Source organism: Mustela lutreola, chromosome 8 (genome assembly GCF_030435805.1).
Source record: "Mustela lutreola isolate mMusLut2 chromosome 8, mMusLut2.pri, whole genome shotgun sequence".
In the NCBI taxonomy this organism is placed as follows: Eukaryota; Metazoa; Chordata; class Mammalia; order Carnivora; family Mustelidae; genus Mustela; species Mustela lutreola.
In genome coordinates this window covers 82,275,463-82,281,107 of record NC_081297.1, presented here as the reverse complement: position 1 = coordinate 82,281,107, position 5,645 = coordinate 82,275,463, and positions in this window count along the sequence as shown.

The following is a 5,645-nucleotide window of genomic DNA, read 5'->3' as shown; positions in this document are numbered from 1 at the left end:
TAGGCAGATCCAGCAGATGGAGTGGACATGTTGCGGAGTGTAGCTCTGGGCAAGAGAGAGGAATGGAACAAAGGACACCTGGGCTCTGGAAATGGACCTACAGCTTGGCATGGTGGATGGAGGGCTGACCTCAGCTTATGTCACCCAGGTATCTGGGCCAGAGAGAAAACTGCTGCGTTAGGAATGAGAAGTGATCCCAAATCAAGTGTACTGAAGAAATACAATACCATGTTTTTCCAACTTGGACTCCGTGATGTAGATGAAGGTGAATGAGACGTGAGAGGTCATGGTTCTGGATATCTCATTAGGCTCCCCCAAGTGAGGGTGGGGGTGTATGCTGAGTCCTTCAGCAAGCGGGCAGATTTTCTTCAGGTGGGTGCTGAGTTCATGTTCATCAAGTGTCTCCTGAGCACTGGCAAGCCCTCTGAGAAAGGGCAAGTGATGGGGGAGCAGGTGGACGGCAACATACCCTCAGCTGTGTACCTGCTTCTCCCGAATCACTTCCTCCCGCACCTGTGCCTCTGCCCGGAGACCACAGTCCAGGAGAGGAATGAGGACGCCCTCCTGAGTGGAGGACAAGGTTGCCGAGGAGCTGGGGAGAAAAGATCGATGTTTGTGTTATCGCTCTTTTTAGTGATTTGACTTGGCCAATGAGATTCGGTCTTCTTATATGCAAGATGAAATCCATTCATTCACCTTTTCATTCATTTAATACTTATTGAATGCCTATCATGTGCCAGGACCTATAGCAGGTGCTGGAAATGGGGGAGGGGGGACAAAACGGACAGGGTCCCTGTCCTGTGGGGCTTACAGTATAGTAAAGGTGACATTAAATAATCAGACAAACCACTCTTTCTATCACTGCTGTGATAGAAAACAAAAGATGCTGGAGCACCTGAGTGGCTCGGTTGGTTAAGCATCTGACTCTGGCTTTTGGATCAGGTCAGAATCTTGGGGTCCTGGGATCGAGCCCATGTCAGGCTCTGAACTCAGCCTGGACTCTTCCTCTCGCTCTCTCTCCTTCTGGTCCTCCCCCTACCCGTACCCACTCTCTCATAAATAAATAAAATCTTTTTTTAAAAAGTAAGTAAAGGATGTTATTAGTATATAACAGGTGAGCCTAAGGAGTGGGGTGGGGGGAGGAAAGGGGAAATGTTAGGTCAAGTGTTTAGCTAAACCCAGTAGGGCAGATGTGAGGACGGTAACACAAGAGACTCTTCATGCAGAATCAATCTTTAAGAGCAACAGGCAACCTGACATACGAGGAGGACAGTCTGTGGTGAGGGTGTGGGAGCAGACTCTTTTCAGTCTAATTACTTAATAATTCTGTCTTCCCTGGCGGTCCATATGGTGGACAATGTTCAGTGACAAACTTCAAAAAGATTAAATTGACTTGACAAGTTTAGTTGCTGCTGTATTCGTGATTCATGTTCCTTTAGAAAACATGAATCACGAATACAGCAGCAACTAAACTTGTCAAGTCAAATTGGTGGGAATGCAAGCTGGTGCAGCCACTCTGGAAAACAGCATGGAGGTTCCTCAAAATGTTGAAAATAGAACTGCCCTATGACCCAGCAATTGCACTACTGGGTATTTACCCTAAAGATACAAATGTAGTGATCCAGAGGGGCACATGCACCCGAATGTTTATAGCAGCAATGTCCACAATAGCCAAACTATGGAAAGAACCTAGATGTCCATCAACAGATGAATGGATCAAGAAGATGTGGTATATATACACAATGGAATACTATGCAGCCATCAAAAGAAATGAAATCTTGCCATTTGCGACAACATGGATGGAACTAGAGCGTATCATGCTTAGCGAAATAAGTCAAGCAGAGAAAGACAACTATCATATGATCTCCCTGATATGAGGAAGTGGTGATGCAACATGGGGGCTGAAGTGGGTAGGAGAAGAATAAATGAAACAAGATGGGATTGGGAGGGAGACAAACCATAAGTGACTCTTAATCTCACAAAACAAACTGAGGGTTGCTGGGGGGAGGGGGGTTGGGAGAAGGGGGGGTGGGGTTATGGACATTGGGGAGGGTATGTGCTTTGGTGAGTGCTGTGAAGTGTGTAAACCTGGCGATTCACAGACCTGTACCCCTGGGGATAAAAATATATGTTTATAAAAAATAAAAAATTAATTAAAAATATTTTATTTTATTTATGGATTTGACAGAGAAAGAGAGAGAGAGAGCATAAGCAGGGGGAACAGCAAGCAGAGGCAGAGGGAGAAGCAGAGGGAGCCTGACGAGGGGCTCGATCCCAGAACCCTGGGATCATGACCTGAGCCGAAGGCAGCTGCTTAACCAACTGAACCATCCAGGTCCCCCTCATGTTATTAATTTTTGTGACTTTCAGGCTTTTCTACATTTATTCTTTGTTACATGTCATTGATTGTGGGGGTTAGAGCTGAAGAGAGTTAGAAATCATCTCTTCTAAGCTCTTCATTTTACAGTGAGGCCCAGAGAGAGTCACATGCCTTGACCAAGGTCATATGGCTATTATGAGACAGAGATGATGTTCAGTCCCAGGAAATCTCATCTCCAGCTGTTGGGTTACTCCCCTATTCAACCCTCGCTCCTCAGGTCCAAGCCCGCCTACTCGGTTGGCTGTACTATTATTGTTAAACCATAAAGATTGTTTGTGGGATGACTGACTCCCACCTCAAAATTCTCTTCACTTAGCTGAAATCACCCAAATACAAAAAGCAATTTGCCATCCTAAGAGCTAAGAAGAGCCCAGATGTGTGGATACTTAATGGCTGTTTCTCCTTTTGGAGCATGGAGTTCAGAGGAGCAGTTAATACTCTCTAGAAAATCTGGAGTTCCTAAAAACAAAAACAAAAACACTAAAAACTGGGGCATCTGGGTGGCTCAGTGGGTTAAAGCCTCTGTCCTCCGCTCAGGTCATGATCCCAGGGTCCCACATTGGGCTCTCTGCTCAGCAGGGAGCCTGCTTCCTCCTCTCTCTCTCTGCCTGCCTCTCTGCCTGCTTGTGCTGTCAAATAAATAAATAAATAAAAGTAAAAAAAAAAAAAACCCAAAAACACTGAAAACTAAAAGACATGGGTCACTTTCATTCTCTTATCGCCCCATTTCGTAACCTAAGTGGAACTCTGTTTAGAGGAGCGTTCCATCCACCTGCGTGTTGACAAGGGCCCTTCTGACATCTTCGGCTTCTAATTCCTCGTGGCCTCCTTCCCCCTCTGGGCTCCTGGCTGTTGGCCTCCCCCCTGCAGTCCTCTTGGAGGACTCCAGCCCTTCTCCGGTTGAATGTGCCTGTGAAAACTGCAGCATCTCGCCAATTCCAACTCCCTAAACCCAGAGTGGGGGCAGAGACTGTACACTTGTAACCGGCCCCTGGGGACACTGAGCCTGCTGCACGTCTGACTGTGCTGAGTACCAGATGTCAATCCTTCTGAGAACACTTGTCTCTTCGTCATGTAAAAATACATCCATATGTACTTAAGGGGGCTTTCTCCTGCACTGTAAACCATTGCCTGAGTGAAGACAGTTTCTCTCTGTTCATCTTCGGCTTTGTTTCCTACTCAAGCTTCAGACCTGCATATTCAAATACCTCTTGGGTGTCTCAGTGTGGATCCTACCGGCTTCTTGGCAGGACAAGGGCAACACTTTACTCACTGTCCTCTAAGTAGCCCCTTCCTGGCGGATCACTTGCAGAAAGATATCACGAAGAGGTAGAATTTCAGTTCAATGTCCACCAGCTCCCCAGTGCCCTAAATGCACCCCTAAAACATGCTGAATGTTTGTTGATTTGGCAAAATTGAGGCTATCACTTTGAGGCCATTGCAAATGGAAAAAAGCAAAAATCTGGCTTGGAAGCATTCTCTCACATTTGCTTGTATCATAAAAGGAACTGTCAAGGCAGCGAGCTGCTTATGGTTAGACAGGAACTGGTTCCTATAAAACAGATTTTCAAGAACTTACCTTCCATTTGGTGGCTTCCATTTGGTGGCTCCATTTAAAGTTCCATTAAGCACATCAAAGAGGGAAGCCATCCATGAGTGTTTGTTCAGAGAGGACCCCGTAAAGAGTTGATCTTCTGTTTTCTCTGAAGCTCATAAGTTTATTTGGTGTCAGAGTTCTTGGCAAGAGGGATGTGGTCAGATAGCAGTTCCAGGAGTTTACTTGAGTCTCCTACTGGAGCGTTTGTATACGGTTGTATTCAGTAAGAAAGGTTTTCATTTGGCTGATATTGTATATATTAGAATACTGGATATGTAACAAGGCACATATTTATATACATACATATACCTATATGTAGATAGATAGATAGATATACACTCATATATATGTACATACATCTGTGATGGTTGATTTTTATGTATCAGCCTGACTGGACCTTAAACCAGATGACAGGCTTTGGAATTTTTTCTGTGCCACTTTTTTTTTTTTTTTTTTTAAATTAGTATGGTAGAACATAGTGATTCATCAGTTGCGTATAACACTCAATGCTCATTCTATCATGTGCCTTCCTTAATACCCTTCACCCAATTACCCCACCTCTCCCATCCCCTCCCCTCCAGCAGCCCTCAATTTGTTTCTTTTTGTTTCTTTTTTTTTTAAGATTTTATTTATTTATTTGACAGAGAGAGATCACAAGTAGGCAGAGAGAGATGGGGGAGATGCAGGCTCCCTGCTGAGCAGAGAGCCCGATGTGGGGCTCGATCCCAGGACCCTGAGATCATGACCTGAGCTGAAGGCAGAGGCCCAACCCACTGAGCCACCCAGGTGCCCGCTCAGTTTGTTTCTTAGAGTTGAGAGTCTCTTCTTATCGTTTGCCCCTTTCTCTGTTTTCATTTTATTTTATTTTCCTTTCCTTTCCCCTATGTTCTTCTGCTTTGTTTTCTAAATTCCACATGAGTGAAATCATGTGGTATTTGTCTTTCTCTGACAGACCTAGTCATTCAGCCTAATACCCTCTAGATCCATCCACGTCGTTGCAAATTGCTGTGCCATTATTTCAGTAATCTCTCCATATCTGTTCTTGTATGGCAGAGTCTAGGAATTATCCATTTAGGTCGACCTAGGCTTTTCATGGGCTATGCTAGACATGTGTTCAGGGCCAAATGATGACATAAGGCGAAGAGTTGTCATTGCTACTTATTAAAGGAGAATTTGGAGGGGATGGAAGATGAGGACGGTGTTCATAGATGTTAACATTGATGCAGATCTATCACAGCTGCCTTGCAGGGTGTCCTCAGTACCCATCTCTTCCCACAGCAGCGCAATCACTGCAACATTGTCACAGAGAGCTTTCTAAAAATCAAGTCTAAGACTCCTTTGAATTCATTTGGCTTTCGACTACCTACCTGATGAAATTCAAAGTTCTTCACAGCATGGCCCCTCTCCTATCACTTGCTCCTCACCTTACCTTCTACTCAGTGCACATTCTACTTGTCTACAACTCCCCAAATGTCTATATTAGGAGTCTCTATACGATGTGCCTCCAAAACCTTTCCTAGGATTTGTCCCTGGACCTCAATTTACAGATCCTTTTCATAAACATAGATTATTATACTTATTGACATATGATAAAGAACCCCAAAATGGCTGGTTTTTGTTTAATATCTTGAACTGAAAAACATATTTTTAGGTTAGAAAGCTGCATTA